The sequence below is a fragment of the Chiloscyllium plagiosum genome, unplaced genomic scaffold, assembly GCF_037043375.1.
Source record: "Chiloscyllium plagiosum isolate Xiang-an unplaced genomic scaffold, Cpla_swu_hap1 HiC_scaffold_7, whole genome shotgun sequence".
Classification (NCBI taxonomy): domain Eukaryota; kingdom Metazoa; phylum Chordata; class Chondrichthyes; order Orectolobiformes; family Hemiscylliidae; genus Chiloscyllium; species Chiloscyllium plagiosum.
In genome coordinates this window covers 34,251,116-34,278,189 of record NW_028270145.1, presented here as the reverse complement: position 1 = coordinate 34,278,189, position 27,074 = coordinate 34,251,116, and the positions used below count along the sequence as shown (strand labels likewise).

Below are 27,074 nucleotides of genomic sequence, written 5' to 3'. Positions count from 1 at the left end.
AAACAGAATATGCTGGAGAATCTCAGCATGAACAGTTCTGAGGAAGAGTCACTGGACTCGAAACGTTAGCTCTGCTTTCTTCCCACAGATGCTGTCAGACATGCTGAGTTTCTCCAGCAATGTCTGCTTTTCCACCTGCAGCTCTTTGTTTAATTGTGCGGGTTCTGCTACCATGGCCACCACTTACTGGCCATCTTAATGGCAAAGTGGCGGGGAATTCCCTCTAAAACCATTGCTGAAGGAGTCTTGGTCATTTTCTGCAGTGCTTCTTGTAGATGGCACACACTACTGCTACACAGCATCAGTGGAGATCATAGAACATACAGTGCAGAACAGGCCCTTCGGCCCTCGATGTTGTGCCGACCTGTGAACCAATCTAAGCTCATCCCCCTCGACTATCCCATCATCATCCATGTGCTTATCCAAGGATTGTTTAAACGCCCCTAATGTGGCTGAGTTAACTACACTGGCAGGCAGGGCATTCCACGCCCTTACCACTCACTGAGTAAAGAACCTGCCTCTGACATCTGTCTTAAATCTACCACCCCTCAATTTGTAGCTATGCCCCCTTGTACAAGCTGATGTCGTCATCCTAGGAAAAACACTTCCACTGTCCATCCTATCTAATCCTCTGATCATCTTGCAGATTGTTGAGGTTGGACCCTGGAATGCTAAACTGAACAGATGGTGGAGAGCCTCTTGCGAGGTTTTGGAGCTGTGCCCATCAAGGCAAGTGGAGGATAATCCAATGCCCTCCTAAGGTGTCCCTTGAAAATTTTGTAAAAACATCTAATCTGGGGGCAGTTCGAAGGTGATATATTTGCTGCAGAATATCTAACCTCTGACCAGGTTCTTGCTTGCAGCCACAATATTTCTGTGGCTGGCCCAGTCTAGTCAATGCTGCCCCTCCAGGAGGTTGATGGTGAGGTGGCGGGATGTGGTTTGGGGCTGCTAATGCCGTTGAACATGACAAGGAGAGCGTTAGACTCTCTCTTGTTGGAGATCGTCACTGCCCAGGGTGAGCTCCAGCCTACCTCTGTTCCAACTCAGACACAAAAGGTCCACCCCTGTGCAGCTTCGACTGAGACCTGGTTTGTGTTCAAATCAGGGGCAGAATAGCAGTGACTTGAACTGAAGACTGGGGTCAGCTGGGGGCCATGCTGCACACTCACCCTCTGTGTTCAGAAGGCTATGGGCTCAATTTCAGTGAACATAAGACACAAAACCTCAGCTGACTTTCCAGTTACGAAACTGACAGTGTGCAGCACTGAGAGTACATAGTCCTGAGACGGCATAGTACAGAGGCAGTGCAGTACTGAGACATTACTGCATTGAGGGGGTGTAATACTGAGGGAGTAGTGCTGAGGGTGTCTAGTACTGAGGAAATTTGGTACTGAGGGAGTGAAGTACTGAGGAGGTGTGCTATTGAGGTGTACTGAACTGTTAGTGTGTGGGATTGAGGAGGCATAGGACTGAGGATGGATTGTGTTGAGATTGTGCTGCACATAGGGACAGAGAGAGTGTTGCTCTGAGGGTAGTGTTGCACTGATGGGAGTATTGCACAGAGGGAGTATTGCACTGGGGGACTGTTGCACTGAGAGGAGTGTTGCACTGGGAGTGTGTTGCACTGAGGGGAGTGTTGCACTGGAGCAGTGTTGCACTGAGAGGAGTGATGCACTGAGAGGAGTGTTGCACTGTGGGGACTTTTGCACTGAGGGAAGTGTAACACTGAAGGGAGTGTTGCACTGTGGGGAGTGTTGCACTGAGGGGAGTGTTGCACTGAGGGGAGTGTTGCACTGGAGGAGTGTTGCACTGAGAGGATTGTTGCACTGAGGGGAGTGTTGCACTGAGGGGCTGTTGCACTGGGGCAGTGTTGCACTGGGAGGAGTGTTGCACTGGGGGAGTGTTGCACTGAGGGAAGTGTTGCACTGAGGGAAGTGTTGCACTGAGAGGAGTGTTACACTGGGGGAGTGGTGCAATGTGGGTGATGTTGCAATGGGGGAATGTTGCAATGTGGGGAGTGTTGCACTGAGGGGAGTGTTGCACTGAGGTGAGTGTTGCACTGAGAGAAGTGTTGCACTGAGGGGAGTGTGGCACTGAGGTGAGTGTTGCAATGGGGGAGTGTTGCACTGAGGGGAGTGTTGCAATGAGAGGAGTGTTGCACAGAGAGGAGTGTTCCACAGGGGGAGTGTTGCACTGGGGAAGTGTTGCACTGAGAGGACTGTTGCACTGATGGCAGTGTTGCACTGAGGGGATTGTTGAACTGAGGGGAGTGTTGCACTGGGGAAGTGTTGCACTGAGAGGAGTGTTGCAATGGGGCAGTGTTGCACTGAGGGAAGTGTTGCACTGAGGGGTGTGTTGCACTGGGGGTGTTGCACTGAGGTAAGTGTTGCACTGGGGGTAGTGTTGCACTGGGGGAGTGTTGTACTGAAGGGAGTGTTGCACTGATGGGAGTGCTACACTGTGGGAGTGTCACACTGAGGGGTGTGTTGCACTGTGAGAGTGTGGCACTGAGGGGAGTGTTGCACTGGGGGAGTGTTGCACTGAGAGGATTGTTGCACTGAGGGGAGTGTTGCACAGAGGGAGTGTTGCACTGAGGGGCTGCTGCACTGGGGCAGTGTTGCACTGAGAGAAGTGTTGCACTGGGGGAGTGTTGCACTGAGGGAAGTGTTGCACTGAGAGGAGTGTTACACTGGGGGAATGTTGCAATGTGGGGAGTGTTGCACTGAGGGGAGTGTTGCACTGAGGTGAGTGTTGCACTGAGAGGAGTGTTGCACAGAGAGGAGTGTTCCACAGGGGGAGTGTTGCACTGAGAGGACTGTTGCACTGATGGCAGTGTTGCACTGAGGGGATTGTTGAACTGAGGGGAGTGTTGCACTGGGGAAGTGTTGCACTGAGAGGAGTGTTGCAATGGGGCAGTGTTGCACTGAGGGAAGTGTTGCACTGAGGGGAGTGTTGCACTGAGGGCAGTGTTGCACTGGGGGTGTTGCACTGAGGCAAGTGTTGCGCTGGGGGTAGTGTTGCACTGGGGGAGTGTTGTACTGAAGGGAGTGTTGCACTGATGGGAGTGCTACACTGTGGGAGTGTCACACTGAGGGGTGTGTTGCACTGTGAGAGTGTTGCACTGAGGGGAGTGTTGCACTGGGGGAGTGTTGCACTGAGGGGAGTGTTGCACTGAGGGGGGTTTTGCACTGCGGGAAGTGTTGCACTGAGGGGAGTGTTGCACTGGGGCAGTGTTGCACTGAGAAGAATGTTGCACAGGAGGAGTGTTGCTACGAGAGAAGTGTTGCACTGAGAGGAGTGTTGCACTGAGGGGAGTGTTGCACTGAGGGGAGTGTAACACTGAGGGGACTGTTGCACTGAGGGGAGTATTGCACAGAGAGAAGTGTTGCACTGAGGGAAATGTTGCACTTCGGGGAGTTTTGCACTGAAAGGAGCGTTGCATTGAGGGGAGTGCTGCACTGAGGGGAGTGTTGCACTGAGAGGAGTGTTACACTGGGAGAGTGGTGCAATGTGGGGAGTGTTGCATTGGGGGAGTGTTGCAATGTGGGGAATGTTGCACTCAGGGGAGTGTCGCACTGGGGCAGTGTTGCACTGAGAGGAGTGATGCACTGAGAGGAGAGTTGCACTGTGGGGAATTTTGCACTGAGGGAAGTGTAACACTGAGGGGAGTGTTGCACTGAGGGAAGTGTTGCACTGAGGGGAGTGTTGCACTGAGGGGAGTGTTGCAGTGATGGGAGTGTTGCACTGAGGGGAGTGTTGCACAGGAGGAGTGTTGCACTGAGTTGAGTGTTGAACTGGCAGAGTGTTGCACTGAGAGGTGTGATGCACTGAGAGGAGTGTTGCACTGAGGGGAGTGTTGCACTTCGGGAGTTTTGCACTGAAAGGAGCGTTGCATTGAGGGGAGTGCTGCACTGAGGGGAGTGTTGCACTGAGAGGAGTGTTACACTGGGAGAGTGGTGCAATGTGGGGAGTGTTGCACTGAGGGGAGTGTTGCAATGTGGGGAGTGTCGCACTCAGGGGAGTGTTGCACTGGGGCAGTGTTGCACTGAGAGGAGTGATGCACTGTGGGGAATTTTGCACTGAGGGAAGTGTAACACTGAGGGGACTGTTGCACTGAGGGAAGTGTAACACTGAGACGAGTGTTGCACTGAGGGAAGTGTTGCACTGAGGGGAGTGTTGCACTGAGGGGAGTGTTGCATTGAGAGCAATGTTGCACTGGGGCAGTGTTGCACTGAGAGGAGTGTTGCACTGAGGGAGGAGTTGCACTGGGGCAGTATTGCACTGAGACAAGTGTTGCACTGAGGGATGTGTTGCACTGGGGCAGTGTTGAACTGAGGGGAGTGTTGCACTGTAGGAGTGTTGCACTGAGGGAAGTTTTGCACTGAGGGAAGTGTTGCACTGAGGGGAGTGTTGCCCAGAGGGGACTGTTGCAATGGGGGGAGTGTTGCACTGAGAGGAGTGTTGCACTGAGAGAAGTGTTGCACTGCGGGAAGTTTTGCACTGAGGGATGTGTTGCCCAGAGGGGACTGTTGCAATGGGGGGAGTGTTGCACTGAGAGGAGTGTTGCACTGAGAGAAGTGTTGCACTGAGGGGAGTGTTGCACTGCGGGAAGTGTTGCACTGAGGGAAGTGTTGCACTGACGGGAGTGTTGCAATGAGAGGAGTGTTGCAATGAGAGGAGGGTTGCACTGAGGGGAGTGTTGCAATGGGGGAGTGTTGCACTGAGGGAAGTGTTGCACTGAAGGGAGTGTTGCAATGTGGGGAGTGTTGCACTGGGGAAGTGTTGCACTGAGGGAGGTGTTGCACTGCGGGAAGTGTTGCACTGAGGGAAGTGTTGCACTGAGGGGAGTGTTGCAATGAGAGGAGGGTTGCACTGATGGCAGTGTTGCACTGGGGGTGTTGCACTGAGGCAAGTGTTGCACTGGGAGTAGTGTTGCACTGGGGGAGTGTTGTACGGAAGGGAGTGTTGCACTGATGGGATTGCTACACTGTGGGAGTGTCGCACTGAGGGGTGTGTTGCACTGTGAGAGTGTTGCACTGAGGGGACTGTTGCACTGGGGGAGTGTTGCACTGAGGGGAGTGTTGCACTGGGGCAGTGTTGCACTGAGGGGTGTGTTGCACTGAGGGGGGTTTTGCACTGCGGGAAGTGTTGCACTGAGGGGTGTGTTGCACTGGGGCAGTGTTGCACTGAGAAGAATGTTGCACAGGAGGTGTGTTGCTACGAGAGAAGTGTTGCACTGAGGGAAAGGTTGCACTGAGGGAAGTGTTGCACTGAGGGGAGTGGTGCAGTGATGGGAGTGTTGCACTGGGGGAGTGTTGCACTGAGGGGAGTGTTGCACTGAGGGGAGTGTTGCATTGAGAGCAGTGTTGCACTGAGAGGAGCGTTGCACTGAGGGAGGAGTTGCACTGGGGCAGTGTTGAACTGAGAGGAGTGTTGCACTGTAGGAGTGTTGGACTGAGGGATGTGTTGCACTGAAGGGAGTGTTGCACTGCGGGAAGTGTTGCACTGAGAGGAGTGTTGCACTGAGGGGAGTTTTGCACTGAGGGAAGTGTTGCACTGAGGGAAGTGTTGCAATGGGGCGAGTGTTGCACTGAGAGGAGTGTTGCACTGAGTGAAGTGTTGCACTGAGAGGAGTGTTGCACTGAAGGGAGTGTTGCACTGCAGGATGTGTTGCACTGAGGGAAGTGTTGCACTGAGGGGAGTGTTGCAATGAGAGGAGGGTTGCAGTCATGGGAGTGTTGCAATGGGGGAGTGTTGCACTGAGGGAAGTGTTGCACTGAAGGGAGTGTTGCAATGTGGGGAGTGTTGCACTGAGGGGAGTGTTGCAGTGATGGGAGTGTTGCATTGAGGGGACTCTTGTACAGAGGGGAGTGTTGCACTGAGGGGAGTGCTGCCCTGAGGGGAGTGTTGCACGGAGAGGAGTGTTGCAATGGCGGGTGTTGCACTCAGGTGAGTGTTGCACTGACGGGAGTGTTGTTCTGAGAGGAGTGTTGTCCTGAGGAAGTTTTACACTGAGGTGAGTGGTGAACTGGCGGAGTATTGCACTGAGAGGTGTGATGCACTGAGAGATTGTTGCACTGGGGGGAATGTTGCACTGAGGGGACTTTTGCACTGGGGGAGTGTTGCACTGAGGGGAGTGTTGCACTGGGGCAGTGTTGCACTGAGAAGAATGTTGCACAGGAGGTGTGTTGCTACGAGAGAAGTGTTGCACTGAGGGGAGTGTTGCACTGAGGGGAGTGTTGCACTGAGAGGAGTGTTGCACTGAGGGAAAGGTTGCACTGAGGGAAGTGTTGCACTGAGGGGAGTGTTGCAGTGATGGGAGTGTTGCACTGGGGGAGTGTTGCACTGAGGGGAGTGTTGCACTGAGGGGAGTGTTGCATTGAGAGCAGTGTTGCACTGGGGCAGTGTTGCACTGAGAGGAGTGTAGCACTGAGGGAGGAGTTGCACTGGGGCAGTATTGCACTGAGAGAAGTGTTGCACTGAGGGATGTGTTGCACTGAGGGGAGTGTTGCACTAATGGCAGTGTTGCAATGAGGGGAGTGTTGCACTGAGGGGAGTGTTGCAATGGGGGAGTGCTGCACTGAGGGAAGTGTTGCACCGAGGGGAGTGTTGCACTGAGGTGAGTGTAGCACTGAGAGAAGTGTTGCACTACGCGGCGTGTTGCACTGAGGGGAGTGTTGCACTGAGGGAAGTGTAACCCTGAGGGGGGTGTTGCACTGAGGGGAGTGTTGCACTGAGAGCAGTGTTGCACTGGGGCAGTGTTGCACTGAGAGGAGTGTTGCACTGAGGGAGGAGTTGCACTGGGGCAGTATTGCACTGAGACAAGTGTTGCACTGAGGGATGTGTTGCACTGGGGCAGTGTTGAACTGAGAGGAGTGTTGCACTGTAGGAGTGTTGCACTGAGAGAAGTGTTGCACTGAGGGAAGTGTTGCACTGAGGGTAGTGTTGCAATGAGAGGAGAGTTGCACTGAGTGGAGTGTTGCACTGGGCAAGTGTTGCACTGAGAGGAGTGTTGCACTGGGACAGTGTTGCACGGAAGGAAGTGTTGCAATGAGGCGAGTATTGCACTGATGGCAGTGTTGCACTGAGGGGAGTGTTGCACTAATGGCAGTGTTGCAATGAGGGGAGTGTTGCACTGAGGGGAGTGTTGCACCGAGGGGAGTGTTGCACTGAGGTGAGTGTAGCACTGAGAGAAGTGTTGCACTACGGGGCGTGTTGCACTCAGGGGAGTGTTGCACTGAGGGAAGTGTAACCCTGAGGGGGGTGTTGCACTGAGGGGAGTGTTGCACTGAGAGGAGTGTTGCACTGAGAGAAGTATTGCACTGAGGTGAGTGTTGCACTGAGGCGAGTGTTGCAATGAGAGGAGGGTTGCACTGAGGGGAGTGTTGCACTGGGGAAGTGTTGCACTGAGAGGAGTGTTGCACTGGGGCAGTGTTGCATGGAAGGAAGTGTTGCAATGAGGAGAGTATTGCACTGATGGCAGTGTTGCACTGAGGGGAGTGTTGCACTAATGGCAGTGTTGCACTGAGGGGAGTGTTGCACTGGGGAAGTGTTGCACTGAGAGGAGTGTTGCACTGGGGCAGTGTTGCACGGAAGGAAGTGTTGCAATGAGGCGAGTATTGCACTGATGGCAGTGTTGCAATGAGGGGAGTGTTGCACTGAGGGGAGTGTTGCAATGGGGGAGTGCTGCACTGAGGGAAGTGTTGCACCGAGGGGAGTGTTGCACTGAGGTGAGTGTAGCACTGAGAGAAGTGTTGCACTACGGGGCGTGTTGCACTCAGGGGAGTGTTGCACTGAGGGAAGTGTAACCCTGAGGGGGGTGTTGCACTGAGGGGAGTGTTGCACTGAGAGGAGTGTTGCACTGAGAGAAGTATTGCACTGAGGTGAGTGTTGCACTGAGGCGAGTATTGCAATGAGAGGAGGGTTGCACTGAGGGGAGTGTTGCACTGGGGAAGTGTTGCACTGAGAGGAGTGTTGCACTGGGGCAGTGTTGCATGGAAGGAAGTGTTGCAATGAGAAGAGTATTGCACTGATGGCAGTGTTGCACTGAGGGGAGTGTTGCACTAATGGCAGTGTTGCACTGAGGGGAGTGTTGCACTGAGGGGAGTGTTGCAATGAGACAAGGGTTGCACTGAGGGGAGTGTTGCAATGGGGGAGTGCTGCACTAAGGGAAGTGTTGCACCGAGGGGAGTGTTGCACTGAGGTGAGTGTAGCACTGAGAGAAGTGTTGCACTACGGGGCGTGTTGCACTGAGGGGAGTGTTGCACAGGAGGAGTGTTGCACTGAGAGACGTATTGCACTGAGGGGAGAGTTGCACTGAAGGGATTGTGGCACAGGAGGGGTGTTGCACTGAGAGAAGTATTACACTGTGGTGAGTGTTGCACTGTGGGAATTGTTGCAATGAGAGGAGGGTTGCACTGAGGGGAGTGTTGCATTGAGGGGAGTGTTGCAATGAGGGAGTGTTGCACTCAGGGGAGTGTTGCACTGAGGGAAGTGTTGCACTGATGAAAATTTTGCACTGAGAGGAGTGTTGCACTGAGGGGAGTGTTGCACTGAGGCGAGTGTTGCACTGTGGGCGTGTTACACTGGGGCAGTGTTGCACTGAGGTGAGTGTTTCACTGAGGTGAGTGTTGCACTGTGGGGAGTGTTACACTGAAGGGAGTGCTGCAATGGGGGAGTGTTGCACTGAGGGAAGTGTTGCACTGAGGGGAGTGTTGCATTGAGGGGTGTGTTGCAATGGGGGAGTGTTGCACTGAGGTAAGTTTTGCACTGAGCTGAGTATTGCATTGAGTTGAGTGTTGCACTGAGGTGAGTGTTGCATTGAGAGAAGTGGTGCACTCAGGAGAGTGTTGCACTGAGAGGAGTGTTGCACTGAGTGGAGTGTTGCACTCGTGGAGTGTTGCACTGAGAGAAGTGTTGCACAGAGGCGAGTGTTGCACTGAGGGGAGTGCTGCACTGAGAGGAGTGTTGCACTGAGAGGAGTGTTGCAATGAGAGCAATGTTGTACTGAGAGGAGTGTTGCACTGAGGGTGTGTTGCACTGGGGGAAGTGTTGCACTGGGGAGGTTTCGCACTGGGGGAGTGTTGCACTGGGGGGAGTGTTGCACTGAGAGGAGTGTTGCACTGAGAAGAGTGTTGCACTGAGGGAGTGTTGCACTGAGGGAGGTGTTGCACTGAGGGGAGAGTTGCACTGAGGTGAGTGTTGCACTGAGGGGAGTGTTGCACTGAGGGGAGTGCTGCAATGGGGGAGTGTTGCACTGAGGGAAGTGTTGCACTGAGGTGAGTGTTGCACTGAGGTGAGTGTTGCAATGAGGAGAGTGTTGCACTGGGGGAGTGTTGCACTGAGAGCAGTGTTGCACAGAGAGGAGTGTTGCACTGAGGTGAGTGTTGCACTGAGGAGAGTGTTGCACTGAGGGAAGTGTTGCATTGAGGGGAGTGATGCAATGGGGGAGTGTTGCACTGAGGGAAGTGTAACCCTGAGGGGGGTGTTGCACTGAGGGGAGTGTTGCACTGAGAGGAGTGTTGCACTGAGGGTGTGTTGCACTGGGGGAAGTGTTGCATTGGGGAGGTTTCGCACTGGGGGAGTATTGCACTGGGGGGAGTGTTGCACTGAGAGGAGTGTTGCACTGAGAGGAGTGTTGCACTGGGGGAGTGTTGCACTGAGGGAGGTGTTGCACTGAGGGGAGAGTTGCACTGAGGTGAGTGTTGCACTGAGGGGAGTGTTGCACTGAGGGGAGTGCTGCAATGGGGGAGTGTTGCACTGAGGGAAGTGTTGCACTGAGGTGAGTGTTGCACTGAGGTGAGTGTTGCAATGAGGAGAGTGTTGCACTGGGGGAGTGTTGCACTGAGAGCAGTGTTGCACTGAGGTGAGTGTTGCACTGAGGTGAGTGTTGCACTGAGGAGAGTGTTGCACTGGGGGAGTGTTGCACTGAGAGCAGTGTTGCACAGAGAGGAGTGTTGCACTGAGGGGAGTGCTGCACTGAGGGGAATGTTGCACTGAGGGAAGTGTTGCACTGAGGGGAGTGTTGCATTGATGGGAGAGTTGCAATGGTGGAGTGTTGCACTGAGGGAATTGTTGCACTGAGGGAAGTGTTGCAGTTAGGGGAGTGTTGCACTGAGCTGAGTGCTGCACTGAGGGGAGTGTTGCACTGAGGGAAGTGTTGCACTGACGAAAATTTTGCACTGAGAGGAGTGTTGCACTGAGGGGAGTGTTGCACTGAGGCGAGTGTTGCACTGAGGAAGTGTTGCACTGTGGGCGTGTTACACTGGGGCAGTGTTGCACTGAGGTGAGTGTTTCACTGAGGTGAGTGTTGCACTGTGGGGAGTGTTACACTGAAGGGAGTGCTGCAATGGGGGAGTGTTGCACTGAGGGAAGTGTTGCACTGAGGGGAGTGTTGCATTGAGGGGTGTGTTGCAATGGGGGAGTGTTGCACCGAGATAGGTTTTGCACTGAGCTGAGTATTGCATTGAGTTGAGTGTTGCACTGAGGTGAGTGTTGCATTGAGAGAAGTGGTGCACTCAGGAGAGTGTTGCACTGAGAGGAGTGTTGCACTGAGTGGAGTGTTGCACTCGTGGAGTGTTGCACTGAGAGAAGTGTTGCACAGAGGTGAGTGTTGCACTGAGGGGAGTGCTGCACTGAGAGGAGTGTTGCACTGAGGGTGTGTTGCAGTGGGGGAAGTGTTGCACTGGGGAGGTTTCGCACTGGGGGAGTGTTGCACTGGGGGGAGTGTTGCACTGAGAGGAGTGTTGCACTGAGAGGAGTGTTGCACTGAGGGAGTGTTGCACTGAGGGAGGGTTGCACTGAGGGGAGAGTTGCACTGAGGCGAGTGTTGCACTGAGGGGAGTGTTGCACTGAGGGGAGTGCAGCAATGGGGGAGTGTTGCACTGAGGGAAGTGTTGCACTGAGGTGAGTGTTGCACTGAGGTGAGTGTTGCAATGAGGAGAGTGTTGCACTGGGGGAGTGTTGCACTGAGAGCAGTGTTGCACAGAGAGAAGTGTTGCACTGAGGTGAGTGTTGCACTGAGGAGAGTGTTGCACTGGGGGAGTGTTGCACTGAGAGCAGTGTTGCACAGAGAGGAGTGTTGCACTGAGGGGAGTGCTGCACTGAGGGGAATGTTGCACTGAGGGAAGTGTTGCACTGAGGGGAGTGTTGCATTGATGGGAGAGTTGCAATGGTGGAGTGTTGCACTGAGGGAATTGTTGCACTGAGGGAAGTGTTGCAGTTAGGGGAGTGTTGCACTGAGGTGAGTGCTGCACTGAGGGGAGTGTTGCACTGAGGGGAGTGTTGCACTGAGAGGAGTTTTGCACTGAGGGAGTGTTGCACTGGGGGAAGTGTTGCACTGGGGGAGGTGTTGTAGTGGGGGAGTGTTGCACTCACAGGAGTGTTGCACTGAGGGGAATGTTGCACTGGGGTAGTGTTGGACTCAGGGGACTGTTGCATTGAGGGGAGTGCTGCACATGGGGGAGTGTTGCACTGAGGGGAGTTTTGCACTCACGGGAGTGTTACACTGAGGGGAGTGTTGCAATTGGGGAGTGTTGCAATGGTGGAGTGTTGCACTGAGGGAAGTGTTGCACTGAGGTGAGTGTTGCACTGAGGTGAGTGTTGCACTGAGGAGATTGTTGCACTGAGGGAAGTGTTGCAGTTAGGGGAGTGCTGCAATGGGGTAGTGTTGCACTGAGGGGGGTGTTGCACTGAGAGGGGTGTTGCACTGAGAGGAGTGTTGTAATGGAAGAGTGTTGCACTGAGGGGAGTGTTGCACTAAGGGAAGTGTTGCACTGAGGGCGTGTTGCACTGAGGTGAGTGTTGCACTGAGGTGAGTGTTGCACTGGGGGAGTGTTGCACTGGGGGAGTGTTGCACTGAGAGGAGTGTTGCACTGAGGTGATTGTTGCACTGAGTGGAGTGTTGCACTGGGGGAGTGTTGCACTGAGAGGAGTGTTGCACCGAGAGGAGTGTTGCACTGGGGGAGTGTTGCACTGAAATGAGTGGTTCACTGAGAGGTGTGTTGCACTGGGAGAGTGTTGCACTGAGGGAAGTGTTGCACTGAGGGGAGTGTTGCACTGAGGTGAGTGTTGCACTGAGGAGAGTGTTGCACAGAGGGAAGTGTTGCACTGAGGGGAGTGTTGCACTGAGGTGAGTGTTGCACTGAGGAGAGTATTGCACTGAGGGAGTGTTGCACTGAGAGGAGTGTTGCACTGAATGAAGTGTAACACTGAGGGGAGTGTTGCACTGAGGGGACTGTAACACTGAGGGGAGTGTTGCACTGAGAGAAGTGTTGCACTGAGGGGAGTGTTGCACTGAGGGGAGTGTTGCACTGAGGGGAGTGTTGCACTGAGGGGAGTGCTGCACTGAGGGGAGTGTTGCACTGAGAGGCGTGTTGCAATGGAGTGTGTTGCAACCAGGGGAGTGTTGCACTGACGGGAGTCTTGTACTGAGAGGAGTGTTGCCCTGAGGAAGTGTTACACTGAGGTGCGTGGTGAACTGGCGGAGTATTGCACTGAGAGGTGTGATGCACTGAGAGAGTGTTGCACGGAAGGGAGTGTTGCACTGGGGGTGTGTTGCACTGAGGGGACTGTTGCACTGAGGGGAGTGTTGCACTGAGGGGAGTGTTGCACTGTGGGGAATTTTGCACTGAGTGAAGTGTAACCCTGAGGGGAGTGTTGCACTGAGGGGAGTGTTGCACTGAGAGGAGTGTTGCATTGAGGTAAGTGTTGCACTGAGGGGAGTGTTGCACTGAGAGGAGTGTTGCACTGAGAGAAGTATTGCACTGAGGTGAGTGTTGCACTGAGGGGAGTGTTGCAATGAGAGGAGGGTTGCACTGAGGGGAGTGTTGCACTGGGGAAGTGTTGCACTGAGAGGAGTGTTGCACTGGGGCAGTGTTGCACTGAGGGAAGTGTTGCAATGAGGGGAGTATTGCACTGATGGCAGTGTTGCACTGAGGGCAGTGTTGCACTAATGGCAGTGTTGCACTGAGGGGAGTGTTGCACTGAGGGTAGTGTTGCAATGAGACAAGGGTTGCACTAAGTGGAGTGTTGCAATGGGGGAGTGTTGCACTGAGGGAAGTGTTGCACCGAGGGGAGTGTTGCACTGAGGTGAGTGTAGCACTGAGAGAAGTGTTGCACTACGGGGCGTGTTGCACTGAGGGGAGTGTTGCAGTGAGAGAAGTGTTGCACTGAGAGAAGTGTTGCACAGGAGGAGTGTTGCACTGAGAGACGTGTTGCACTGAAATGAGTGGTTCACTGAGAGGTGTGTTGCACTGGGAGAGTGTTGCACTGGGGGAGTGTTGCACTGAAATGAGTGGTTCACTGAGAGGTGTGTTGCACTGGGAGAGTGTTGCACTGAGGGGAGTGTTGCACTGAGGGGAGTGTTGCACTGAGGTGAGTGTTGCACTGAGGAGAGTGTTGCACAGAGGGAGGTGTTGCACTGAGGGGAGTGTTGCACTGAGAGGAGTGTTGCACTGAGGAGAGTATTGCACTGAGGGAGTGTTGCACTGAGAGGAGTGTTGCACTGAGGGAAGTGTAACACTGAGGGGAGTGTTGCACTGAGGGGACTGTAACACTGAGGGGAGTGTTGCACTGAGGGGAGTGTTGCACTGAGAGAAGTGTTGCACTGAGGGGTGTGTTGCCCTGAGGGGAGTGTTGCACTGAGGGGAGTGTTGCACTGAGGGGAGTGTTGCACTGAGGGGAGTGCTGCACTGAGGGGAGTGTTGCACTGAGAGGCGTGTTGCAATGGAGTGTGTTGCAACCAGGGGAGTGTTGCACTGACGGGAGTCTTGTACTGAGAGGAGTGTTGCCCTGAGGAAGTGTTACACTGAGGTGCGTGGTGAACTGGCGGAGTATTGCACTGAGAGGTGTGATGCACTGAGAGAGTGTTGCACTGAGGGGAGTGTTGCACTGGGGGTGTGTTGCACTGAGGGGACTGTTGCACTGAGGGGAGTGTTGCACTGAGGGGAGTGTTGCACTGTGGGGAATTTTGCACTGAGTGAAGTGTAATCCTGAGGGGAGTGTTGCACTGAGGGTAGTTTTGCACTGAGAGGAGTGTTGCACTGAGAGGAGTGTTGCATTGAGGGAAGTGTTGCACTGAGGGGAGTGTTGCACTGAGAGGAGTGTTGCATTGAGGGAAGTGTTGCACTGAGGGGAGTGTTGCACTGAGAGGAGTGTTGCACTGAGAGAAGTATTGCACTGAGGTGAGTGTTGCACTGAGGGGAGTGTTGCAATGAGAGGAGAGTTGCACTGAGGGGAGTGTTGCACTGGGGAAGTGTTGCACTGAGAGGAGTGTTGCACTGGAGCAGTGTTGCACTGAGGGAAGTGTTGCAATGAGGGGAGTATTGCACTGATGGCAGTGTTGCACTGAGGGGAGTGTTGCACTGAGGGGAGTGTTGCAATGAGACAAGGGTTGCACTGAGTGGAGTGTTGCAATGGGGGAGTGTTGCACTGAGGGAAGTGTTGCACTGAGGGAAGTGTTGCACCGAGGAGAGTGTTGCACTGAGGTGAGTGTAGCACTGAGAGAAGTGTTGCACTACGGGGCGTGTTGCACTGAGGGGAGTGTTGCACTGAGAGAAGTGTTGCACTGAGAGAAGTGTTGCACAGGAGGAGTGTTGCACTGAGAGACGTGTTGCACTGACGGAAGTGTTGCACTGAAGGGAGTGTGGCACAGGAGGGGTGTTGCACTGAGAGAAGTATTGCACTGTGGTGAGTGTTGCACTGTGGGAAGTGTTACAATGAGAGGAGTGTTGCACTGAGGGGAGTGTTGCACTGAGGGGAGTGTTGCATTGAGAGCAGTGTTGCGCCGGGGCAGTGTTGCACTGAGAGGAGTGTTGCACTGAGGGAGGAGTTGCACTGGGGCAGTATTGCACTGAGAGAAGCGTTGCACTGAGGGATGTGTTGCACTGGGGCAGTGTTGAACTGAGAGGAGTGTTGCACTGTAGGAGTGTTGTACTGAGAGAACGGTGGCACAGTGGTTAGCACTGCAGCCTCACAGCGCCAGAGACCTGGGTTCAATTCCCGCCTCAGGCGACTGACTGTGTGGAGTTTGCACATTCTCCCTGTGTCTGCGTGGGTTTCCTCCGGGTGCTCCGGCTTCCTCCCACAGTCCAAAAATGTGCAGGTTAGGTGAATTGGCCATGCTAAATTGCCCGGAGTGTTAGGTAAGAGGTAAATGTAGGAGAATGGGTCTGGGTGGGTTGCGCTTCGGCGGGTCGGTGTGGACTTGTTGGGCCGAAGGGCCTGTTTCCACACTGTAGGTAATCTAATCTAATCTAAAGTGTTGCACTGCGGGAAGTGTTGCACTGAGGGGAGTTTTGCACTGAGGGGAGTTTTGCACTGAGGGATGTGTTGCCCAGAGGGGACTGTTGCAATGGGGGGAGCGTTGCACTGAGAGGAGTGTTGCACTGAGCGAAGTGTTGCACTGAGGGGCGTGTTGCACTGAAGGGAGTGTTACACTGCGGGAAGTGTTGCACTGAGGGAAGTGTTGCACTGAGGGGAGTGTTGCAATGAGAGTAGGGTTGCCCTGAGGGGAGTGTTGCAATGGGGGAGTGTTGCACTGAGGGGAGTGTTGCACTGAGAAAAGTGTTGCACAGGAGGAGTGTTGCACTTAGAGACGTGTTGCACTGAGGGGAGTGTTGCACTGAGAAAAGTATTGCACTGAGGTGAGTGTTGCACTGAGAGAAGTGTTGCACTGACGGAAATGTTGCACTGAGGGAAGTGTTGCACTGAGGGGAGTGTTGCACTTCGAAAAGTGTTGCACAGGAGGAGTGTTGCACTGAGAAAAGTGTTGCACAGGAGGAGTGTTGCACTTAGAGACGTGTTCCACTGAGGGGAGTGTTGCACTGAGGGGAATGTTGCAGTGATGGGAGTGTTGCATTGAGGGGATTGTTACACAGAAGGTGTGTTGCACTGAGGGGAGTGCTGCACTGAGGGGAGTGTTGCACTGAGAGGAGTGTTGCAATGGCGGTTTTTGCACTCAGGGGAGTGTTGCACTGAGGGGAGTGTTGCACTGAGGGGAGTGTTGCATTGAGAGCAGTGTTGCACTGGGGCAGTGTTGCACTGAGAGGAGTGTTGCGCTGAGGGAGGAGTTGCACTGGGGCAGTATTGCACTGAGAGAAGTGTTGCACTGAGGGATGTGTTGCACTGAGGGATGTGTTGCACTGAGAGGAGTGTTGCACTGTAGGAGTGTTGCACTGAGAGAAGTGTTGCACTGAGGGAAGTGTTGCACTGAGAGGAGTGTTGCACTGAGAGGAGTGTTGTAATGGAGGTGTATTGCACTGAGGGGAGTGTTGCACTGAGGGAAGTGTTGCACTGAGGGCGTGTTGCACTGGGGCAGTGTTGCACTGAGGTGAGTGTTGCACTGGGGGAGTGTTGCACTGAGAGGAGTGTTGTACTGACAGGAGTGTTGCACTGAGTGGAGTGTTGCACTGGGGGAGTGTTGCACTGAGAGGAGTGTTGCACTGGGGGAGTGTTGCACTGAGAGGAGTGGTACACTGAGAGGTGTGTTGCACTGGGGGAGTGTTGCACTGAGGGAAGTGTTGCACTGAGGTGAGTGTTGCACTGAGGAGAGTGTTGCACTGAGGGAAGTGTTGCACTGAGGGGAGTGTTGCATTGAGGGGAGTGTTGCAATGGTGGAGTGTTGCACTGAGGGAATTGTTGCAGTGAGGGGAGTGTCGCAATGTGGGGAGTGTTGCACTGAGGGAAGTGTTGCACATGGGGGACTGTTGCACTGAGGAGAGTGTTGCACTGAGGGATGTGTTGCACTGAGGGGAGTGTTGCATTGAGGGGAGTGTTGTATTGAGGGGAGTGTTGCAATGGTGGAGTGTTGCACTGAGCGAATTGTTGCAGTGAGGGGAGTGTTGCAATCGGGGAGTGTTGCACTCACAGGAGTGTTGCACTGAGGGGAATGTTGCACTGGGAGAGTGTTGGACTCAGGGGAGTGTTGCATTGAGGGGAGTGTTGCAATGAGGGAGTGTTGCACTGACGGAAGTGTTGCACTGAGGGGAGTGTTGCACTGAGAGGAGTATTGCACTGAGGGAAGAGTTGCACTGAGGGAGTGTTGCACTGAGAGGAGTGTTGCACTGAGGGGAGTGTTGCACTGAGGGAGTGTTGCACTGAGAGGAGTGTTGTACTGAGAGTAGTGTTGCAGTGAGGGAAGTGTAACACTGAGGGGAGTGCTGCACTGAGAGGAGTGTTGCACTGAGGGGAGTTTTGCACTGAAGGAAGTGTTGCACTGAGGGGAGTGTTGCACTGAAGGGAGTGTTGCACTGCGGGAAGTGTTGCACTGAGGGAAGTGTTGCACTGAGGGGAGTGTTGCAATGAGAGGAGGGTTGCACTGAGGGGAATGTTGCACTGGGGGAGTGTTGGACTCAGGGGAGTGTTGCATTGAGGGGAGTGTTGCAATGAGGGTGTGTCGCACTGACGGAGTGTTGCACTGAGAGGAGTGTTGTCCTGAGAGTAGTGTTGCACTGAGGGAAGTGTAACACTGAGGGGAGTGTTGCACTGAGGAGACTGTTACACTGAGGGGAGTGTTGCACTGAGGGGAGTGTTGCACTGAGAGAAGTGTTGCACTGAGGGTAGTGTTGCACTAAAGGGAGTGTGGCACAGGAGGGGTGTTGCACTGAGAGAAGTATTGCACTGTGGTGAGTGTTGCACTGTGGGAAGTGTTACAATGAGAGGAGGATTGCACTGAGGGGAGTGTTGCATTGAGGGGAGTGTTGCACTGAGGGGAGTGTTGCACTGAGGGGAGTGTTGCATTGAGAGCAGTGTTGCACTGGGGCAGTGTTGCACTGAGAGGAGTGTTGCGCTGAGGGAGGAGTTGCACTGGGGCAGTATTGCACTGAGAGAAGTGTTGCACTGAGGGATGTGTTGCACTGAGGGATGTGTTGCACTGAGAGGAGTGTTGCACTGTAGGAGTGTTGCACTGAGAGAAGTGTTGCACTGAGGGAAGTATTGCACTGAGAGGAGTGTTGCACTGAGAGGAGTGTTGTAATGGAGGTGTATTGCACTGAGGGGAGTGTTGCACTGAGGGAAGTGTTGCACTGAGAGGAGTGTTGTACTGACAGGAGTGTTGCACTGAGGGCGTGTTGCACTGGGGCAGTGTTGCTCTGAGGTGAGTGTTGCACTGGGGGAGTGTTGCACTGAGAGGAGTGTTGTAGTGACAGGAGTGTTGCACTGAGTTGAGTGTTGCACTGAGAGGAGTGTTGTACTGACAGGAGTGTTGCACTGAGTGGAGTGTTGCACTGGGGGAGTGTTGCACTGAGAGGAGTGTTGCACTGAGATGAGTGTTGCACTGAGAGGAGTGTTGCACTGAGAGGAGTGTTGCACTGAGAGGAGTGTTGTAATGGAGGTGTATTGCACTGAGGGGAGTGTTGCACTGAGGGAAGTGTTGCACTGAGGGCGTGTTGCACTGGGGCAGTGTTGCACTGAGGTGAGTGTTGCACTGGGGGAGTGTTGCACTGAGAGGAGTGTTGTACTGACAGGAGTGTTGCACTGAGTGGAGTGTTGCACTGGGGGAGTGTTGCACTGAGAGGAGTGTTGTACTGGGGGAGTGTTGCACTGAGAGGAGTGGTACACTGAGAGGTGTGTTGCACTGGGGGAGTGTTGCACTGAGGGAAGTGTTGCACTGAGGTGAGTGTTGCACTGAGGAGAGTGTTGCACTGAGGGAAGTGTTGCACTGAGGGGAGTGTTGCATTGAGGGGAGTGTTGCAATGGTGGAGTGTTGCACTGAGGGAATTGTTGCAGTGAGGGGAGTGTCGCAATGTGGGGAGTGTTGCACTGAGGGAAGTGTTGCACATGGGGGACTGTTGCACTGAGGAGAGTGTTGCACTGAGGGATGTGTTGCACTGAGGGGAGTGTTGCATTGAGGGGAGTGTTGTATTGAGGGGAGTGTTGCAATGGTGGAGTGTTGCACTGAGCGAATTGTTGCAGTGAGGGGAGTGTTGCAATCGGGGAGTGTTGCACTCACAGGACTGTTGCACTGAGGGGAATGTTGCACGGGTAGAGTGTTGGACTCAGGGGAGTGTTGCATTGAGGGGAGTGTTGCAATGAGGGAGTGTTGCACTGACGGAAGTGTTGCACTGAGGGGAGTGTTGCACTGAGAGGAGTATTGCACTGAGGGAAGAGTTGCACTGAGGGAGTGTTGCACTGAGAGGAGTGTTGCACTGAGGGGAGTGTTGCACTGAGGGAGTGTTGCACTGAGAGGAGTGTTGTACTGAGAGTAGTGTTGCAGTGAGGGAAGTGTAACACTGAGGGGAGTGCTGCACTGAGAGGAGTGTTGCACTGAGGGGAGTTTTGCACTGAAGGAAGTGTTGCACTGAGGGGAGTGTTCCACTGAAGGGAGTGTTGCACTGCGGGAAGTGTTGCACTGAGGGAAGTGTTGCACTGAGGGGAGTGTTGCAATGAGAGGAGGGTTGCACTGAGGGGAATGTTGCACTGGGGGAGTGTTGGACTCAGGGGAGTGTTGCATTGAGGGGAGTGTTGCAATGAGGGTGTGTTGCACTGACGGAGTGTTGCACTGAGAGGAGTGTTGTCCTGAGAGTAGTGTTGCACTGAGGGAAGTGTAACACTGAGGGGAGTGTTGCACTGAGGGGACTGTTACACTGAGGGGAGTGTTGCACTGAGGGGAGTGTTGCACTGAGAGAAGTGTTGCACTGAGGGTAGTGTTGCACTAAAGGGAGTGTGGCACAGGAGGGGTGTTGCACTGAGAGAAGTATTGCACTGTGGTGAGTGTTGCACTGTGGGAAGTGTTACAATGAGAGGAGGATTGCACTGAGGGGAGTGTTGCATTGAGGGGAGTGTTGCACTGAGGGGAGTGTTGCACTGAGGGGAGTGTTGCATTGAGAGCAGTGTTGCACTGGGGCAGTGTTGCACTGAGAGGAGTGTTGCGCTGAGGGAGGAGTTGCACTGGGGCAGTATTGCACTGAGAGAAGTGTTGCACTGAGGGATGTGTTGCACTGAGGGATGTGTTGCACTGAGAGGAGTGTTGCACTGTAGGAGTGTTGCACTGAGAGAAGTGTTGCACTGAGGGAAGTATTGCACTGAGAGGAGTGTTGCACTGAGAGGAGTGTTGTAATGGAGGTGTATTGCACTGAGGGGAGTGTTGCACTGAGGGAAGTGTTGCACTGAGAGGAGTGTTGTACTGACAGGAGTGTTGCACTGAGGGCGTGTTGCACTGGGGCAGTGTTGCTCTGAGGTGAGTGTTGCACTGGGGGAGTGTTGCACTGAGAGGAGTGTTGTAGTGACAGGAGTGTTGCACTGAGTTGAGTGTTGCACTGAGAGGAGTGTTGTACTGACAGGAGTGTTGCACTGAGTGGAGTGTTGCACTGGGGGAGTGTTGCACTGAGAGGAGTGTTGCACTGAGATGAGTGTTGCACTGAGAGGAGTGTTGCACTGAGAGGAGTGTTGCACTGGGGGAGTGTTGCACTGAGAGGAGTGGTACACTGAGAGGTGTGTTGCACTGGGGGAGTGTTGCACTGAGGGAAGTGTCGCACTGAGGTGAGTGTTGCACAGAGGAGAGTGTTGCACTGAGGGAAGTGTTGCACTGAGGGAAGTGTTGCACTGAGGGGAGTGTTGCATTGAGGGGAGTGTTGCAATGGTGGAGTGTTGCACTGAGGGAATTGTTGCAGTGAGGGGAGTGTCGCAATGTGGGGAGTGTTGCATTGAGGGAAGTGTTGCACATGGGGGAGTGTTGCACTGAGGAGAGTGTTGCACTGAGGGATGTGTTGCACTGAGGGGAGTGTTGCATTGAGGGGAGTGTTGTATTGAGGGGAGTGTTGCAATGGTGGAGTGTTGCACTGAGGGAATTGTTGCAGTGAGGGGAGTGTTGCAATCGGGGAGTGTTGCACTCACGGGAGTGTTGCACTGAGGGGAATGTTGCACTGGGAGAGTGTTGGACTCAGGGGAGTGTTGCATTGAGGGGAGTGTTGCAATGAGGGAGTGTTGCACTGACGGAGGTGTTGCACTGAGGGGAGTGTTGCACTGAGAGGAGTATTGCACTGAGGGAAGAGTTGCACTGAGGGAGTGTTGCACTGAGGGGAGTGTGGCACTGAGGGGAGTGTTGCACTGAGGGAGTGTTGCACTGAGAGGAGTGTTGTACTGAGAGTAGTGTTGCAGTGAGGGAAGTGTAACACTGAGGGGAGTGCTGCACTGAGAGGAGTGTTGCACTGAGGGGAGTTTTGCACTGAAGGAAGTGTTGCACTGAGGGGAGTGTTGCAGTAAGGAGAGTGTTGCACTGAGGGAAGTGTTGCATTGAGGGGAGTGTTGCAATGGGGGAGTGTTGCACTGGGGAGTGTTGCACTGAGAGGAGTGTTGCACTGAGGTGAGTGTTGCACTGAGGTGAGTGTTGCACTGGGGGAGTGTTGCACTGAGGGGTGTGTTGCACTGGGGGAGTGTTGCACTGAGAGGACTGTTGCACTGAGGTGAGTGTTGCACTGGTGGAGTGTTGCACTGAGAGGAGTGTTGCATTGAGGGGAGTGTTGCAATGGGGGAGTGTTGCACTGGGGAGTGTTGCACTGAGAGGAGTGTTGCACTGAGGTGAGTGTTGCACTGAGGTGAGTGTTGCACTGGGGGAGTGTTGCACTGAGGGGTGTGTTGCACTGGGGGAGAGTTGCACTGAGAGGACTGTTGCACTGAGGTGAGTGTTGCACTGGTGGAGTGTTGCACTGAGAGGAGTGTAGCACTGAGAGGAGTGTTGCATTGAGGGGAGTGTTGCACTGAGAGGAGTGGTTCACTGAGAGGTGTGTTGTAATGGAGGAGTGTTGCACTGAGGGGAGTGTTGCACTGAGGGAAGAGTTACACAGGGTGTGTTGCACTGGGGCAGTGTTGCACTGAGGTGAGTGTTGCACTGAGGGGAGTGTTGCACTGGGGGGAGTTTTTCACAGAGGGGAGTGTTGCATTGAGAGCAGTGTTGCACAGAGAGGAGTGTTGCACAGAGGGGAGTGCTGCACTGAGGGGAATGTTGCACTGAGCGAAGTGTTGCACTGAGGCGAGTTTTGCATTGAGGGGAGTGTTGCAATGGTGGAGTATTGCACTGAGGGAATTGTTGCACTGAGGTGAGTGTTGCACTGAGGTGAGTGTTGCACTGAGGTGAGTGTTGCACTGAGGAGAGTGTTGCACTGAGAGGAGTGGTACACTGAGAGGTGTGTTGCACTGGGCTAGTGTTGCACTGAGGGGAGTGTTGAACTGAGGTGAGTGTTGCACTAAGGAGAGTGTTGCACTGAGGGAAGTGTTGCACTGAGAGGAGTGTTGCACTGACAGGAGTGTTGCACTGAGGGAAGTGTTGCATTGAGGGGAGTGTTGCAATGGGGGAGTGTTGCACTCAGGGGATTGTTGCACTGGGGGAGTGTTGCAGTTAGGGGAGTGTTGCAATGGGGTTGTGTTGTAATGGAGGAGTGTTGCACTGAGGGAAATGTTTCACTGAGGTCGTGTTGCACTCGGGCAGTGTTGCACTGAGGCAAGTGTTGCACTGAGGGGAGTGTTGCACTGGGGGAGTGTTGCACTGAGGTGAGTGTTGCACTGAGAGTAGTGTTGTAATGGAGGAGTGTTGCACTGAGGGGAGTGTTGCACTGAGGGAAGTGTTGCACTGAGGGCGTGTTGCACTGGGGCAGTGTTGCACTGAGGTGAGTGTTGCACTGAGGGGAGTGTTGCACTGGGGGAGTGTTGCACTGAGAGGAGTGTTGCACTGAGAGGAGTGTTGCAATGAGGTGAGTGTTGCACTGAGTGGAGTGTTGCACTGGGGGAGTGTTGCACTGAGAGGAATGTTGCACTGAGAGGAGTGTTGCACTGAGAGGAGTGTTGCACTGGGTGAGTGTTGCACTGAGAGGAGTGGTTCACTGAGAGGTGTGTTGCACTGGGAGAGTGTTGCACTGAGGGGAGTGTTGCACTGAGGTGAGTGTTGCACTGAGGAGAGTGTTGCACTGAGGGACGTGTTGCACTGAGGGGAGTGTTGCATTGAGGGGAGTGTTGCAATGGTGGAGCGTTGCACTGAGGGAATTGTTGCACTGACGTGAGTGTTGCACTGAGGTGAGTGTTGCACTGAGGTGAGTGTTGCACTGAGGAGAATGTTGCACTGAGGAGAATGTTGCACTGAGGGAAGTTTTGCAGTGAGGGGAGTGTTGCAATGCGGGAGTGTTCCACTGAGGGGAGTGTTGCACTGAGAGGAGTGTTGCAAATAGGGGAGTGTTGCACTGAGGGGAGTTTTGCACTGAGAGGAGTGTTGCATTGAGCGGACTGTTGCAATGGTGGAGTGTTGCTCTGAGGGAATTGGTGCACTGAGGAGAAAGTTGCACTGAGGTGTGTGTTGCACTGAGGAGATTGTTGCACTGAGGGAAGTGTTGCAGTTAGGGGAGTGTTGCAATGGGGGAGTGTTGCACTGAAGGGAGTGTTGCACTGAGGGGAGTTTTGCACTGAGGGGAGTGCTGTACTGAGGGGAGTGTGGCGCTGAGAGGAGTGTTGCAATGGGGGGGGTGTTGCACTCAGGGGAGTGTTGCACTGTGGGGAGTGTTGTACTGAGAGGAGTGTTGCCCTGATGAAGTGTTACACTGGGGGATGTGTTGCACTGGGGAGGCGTTGCCCTGGTGGAGTGTTGCACTGAGGGGAGTGTTGCACTGAGAGGAGTGTTGCACTGAGAGGAGTGTTGCCCTGAGAAAGTGTTACACTGGGGATGTGTGGCACTGGGGAGGCGTTGCCCTGGTGGAGTGTTGCACTGAGGGGAGTGTTGCACTGAGAGGAGTGTTGCACTGAGAGGAGTTTTGCACTGAGAAGACTGTTGCACTGGGAAAGTGTTGCATTGAGGGAAGTGTTGCAATGAGGGGTGTGTTGCACTGTTGGGAGTGTGTTTCACTGAGAGAAGTGTTTCACTGAGGGCAGTGTTGCACTGAGGGGAGTGTTGCCCTGAGGGGAGTGTTGCACTGGGGGAAGTGTTGCAATGAGGGGAGTGTTGCACTGGGGTAAGTGTTGCACTGTTGGGAGTATTGCACTAAGGGGAGTGTTCCACTGGGGGAAGTGTTGCACTGAGTGGAGTGTTGCGCTGAGGGGAGTGTTGCACTGGGGGAGTGTTGCACTGAGGAGACTGTTGCACTGAGAGGAGTGTTTCACTGGGCGAGTGTTGCACTGGGGGTGTTGCACTGAGGCAAGTGTTGCACTAGGGGTAGTGTTGCACTGGGGGAGTGTTGCACTGAAGGGAGTGTTGCACTGAAGGGAGTGTTGCACTGAGGGAGTGTTGCACTGAGGGGACTGTTGCACTGGGGGAGTGTTGCACTGAGGGGAGTGTTGCACTGGGGGAGTGTTGCACTGGGGAGTGTTGCACTGGGGGAGTGTTGCACTGAGGGGAGTGTAGCACTGAGGGGAGTGCTACTCTGTGGGAGTGTTGCACTGAGGGGAGTGTTGCACTGGGGGAGTGTTGCACTGGGGAGTGTTGCACTGGGGGAGTATTGCACTGAGGGGAGTGTAGCACTGAGGGGAGTGCTACTCTGTGGGAGTTTCGCACTGAGGGGAGTGTTGCACTGGGGGAGTGTTGCACTGGGGAGTTTTGCACTGGGGTAGTGTTGCACTGAGGGGAGTGTAGCACTGAGGGGAGTGCTACTCTGTGGGAGTTTCGCTCTGAGGGGAGTGTTGCACTGTGAGAGTGTTGCACTGGTGGAGTGTTGCACTGAGGGGACTCTTGCACTGGGGGAGTGTTGCACTGAGGGGAGTGTTGCACTGGGGGAGTGTTGCACTGGGGAGTGTTGCACTGGGGGAGTGTTGCACTGAGGGGAGTGTAGCACTGAGGGGAGTGCTACACTGTGGGACTGTCGCACTGAGGGGAGTGTTGCACTGAGGAGAGTGTTTAACAGATGACAGTGTTGCACTGAGGGGTGTACTGCACTGAAAGGAGTACTGTACTGAGGGGAGTGTTGCACTGAGGGATGGCTGCATTGAGGGAGTGCTGCACTGATGCAACATTGCAGTGAGGGAGTGCTGCACTGATGCAACATTGCAGTGAGGGATGTCTGCACTGAAGGATGTCACGGAGGACCTCAAGGAGGTGAAGGGCCAGCAAGTCTCGCTCTTTGCTTCGGAGGCCTCCAAGATAATCTTCCGGTCCAGTGTCCGCTCGGTGGAGCAGGACGAGACGTGCTCACGTTCCTTCTTCCAGAAGGTGCACAAAGAGAGCTCTGTGCTCAGCAGCCTGAAGGAAGAAGATGGCTCGCTAACGTCATCTCAGGCTGACGTCATGAGGATCAGTAAATCCTTCTACGCCAGTCTGTATGACGCGAAGCCGACCGACAGCGCGGCCTCCCAGTTGTTTCTGTCCTCTATCACGGAGGTCTTAGACGACAGAACACGGGAGAGGCTGGACCAGCCGCTATCTCTGGACAAGCTGACCAAGGCCCTCGAGTTCTTCGAAAAGAATAAAACTCTCGGAAGCTCTATTCCGCTCTGTGGGACTTGATTGGCCAGGACCTGCTGGAGGTGTATGTCAGTCTGCTTCGGGCAGGTACCATGAGTGAATCCATGAGGAAAGGCATCATCACCCTCATCTACAAGTGGAAGGGGGAGAGGGAGGAACTCAAAAATTGGAGACCAATCTCACTGTTGAATGCAGATTACAAAATTCTGTCAAAGGTAATCGCCAACCGGGTCAGGTCTGCTCTGGGGTCGGTGATTCACCCTGACCAAACCTGTGCTGTGCCGGGCAGGAAGATCGCTGAGAGTCTCGCACTCCTCAGGGATACGATCGCCTACGTGCAGGACAGAGGGTTGGACACCTGCCTGATCAGCCTGGACCAGGAGAAAGCCTTTGACAGGATATCACACAGGTATCTGAGAGATGTTCTCTCCAAAATGGGCTTTGGGGAGGGAATCTGCAATTGGATCAGACTGCTCTACACCAACATTGTCAGTGCAGTCTCAATCAACGGGTGGGAATCAGATAGCTTCCCAGTCAGATCTGGAGTCAGGCAGGGTTGCCCCCTCTCTCCTGCCTTGTTTGTGTGCTGCATAGAGTCATTTGCCGAGTCCATCAGGAAGGATGCGAGCCTGAGAGGGGTGACTATTCCTGGCAGCGGGGGCCTGCAGGTTAAGGCCTCCCTGTACATGGATGACGTCGCCGTTTTCTGCTCGGATCCGCTGTCCGTGCGCAGACTCATGTGCATTTGTGACCATTTCGAACGGGCCTCGGGGTCCAAGGTAAACCGAGGCAAGAGCGAGGCCATGCTCTTTGGGAACTGGGCCGACCAATCCTCGATCCCTTTCACCGTCAGTACCGACCACCTGAAGGTGCTGGGTATTTGGTTCGGAGGGGCTGGGGCGTGCGCCAAGTCTTGGGAGGAGCGTATCAGCAAAGTGAGGCAGAAACTGGGCTGATGGAAGCTACGGTCGCTCTCCATCGTGGGAAAACACCTGGTCATCAGGTGTGAGGCACTATCATTGCTATTATACGTGGCACAGGTCTGGCCTATCCCCAGAACCTGTGCCGCTGCAGTCACCCGGGCCATCTTCCAGTTTATATGGAGGTCAAAGATGGACCGGGTCCAAAGGGACTCACTGTATAAAGATCAAGGCAACGGAGGAAAAAATACACCCAATGCTTCGGCAGCACATATACTAAAATTGGAACGATACAGAGAAGATTAGCATGGCTCTCATGCAGGTTCACTGGCTGGGATGGAGGCTGGTGTTATACATTTGTGGACAGGCAGCATTGACAGCACGGAAACAGGCCCCTCACCCTGACTGGGTTGTGTTGGCTCCACGCAATCTGATTGGATTCAGAGACATGACTGAAATGAGGTATCTGTTGAGGTTGCAGGGAACCTGGGCAGGGATGCTATCTTCCTGTGACTATAGCACAAGTGGGAGAAAATGTGGATAATTTTCTTTTGTGAAGCTTTCATCGCCTGCATCTGACCAGTCAGCTTGTGCAGTCCTGCTACTTGGTTGATTTTTTTTGACTTGAAGGGTTAAGCTGTATTTGGGTTGAGTGCTGCAAAGTTTTCTTTATCTGTGGGGGAACTGTACTGGTAATAAAGTAAGCCTGATGGTGCTGTTATTGTTAAAAAAAAAATACACCCAATGCCACCCTCACCCTGATGGCCACCTTTGTGTGT

The 27,074-nt window shown here is 54.0% G+C and overlaps 1 protein-coding gene and 1 pseudogene across 4 annotated transcripts in view; one reads left to right on the top strand and one right to left on the bottom strand.

Moving 5' to 3' along the window:
* The window catches only part of LOC122551916 (receptor tyrosine-protein kinase erbB-4-like), a 1,076,277-nt gene that overhangs the window by 971,699 nt on the left and 77,504 nt on the right, over positions 1 to 27,074 (bottom strand). The window lies entirely within an intron of this gene.
* Positions 26,552 to 26,607, top strand: LOC122547570 (U6 spliceosomal RNA; annotated as a pseudogene).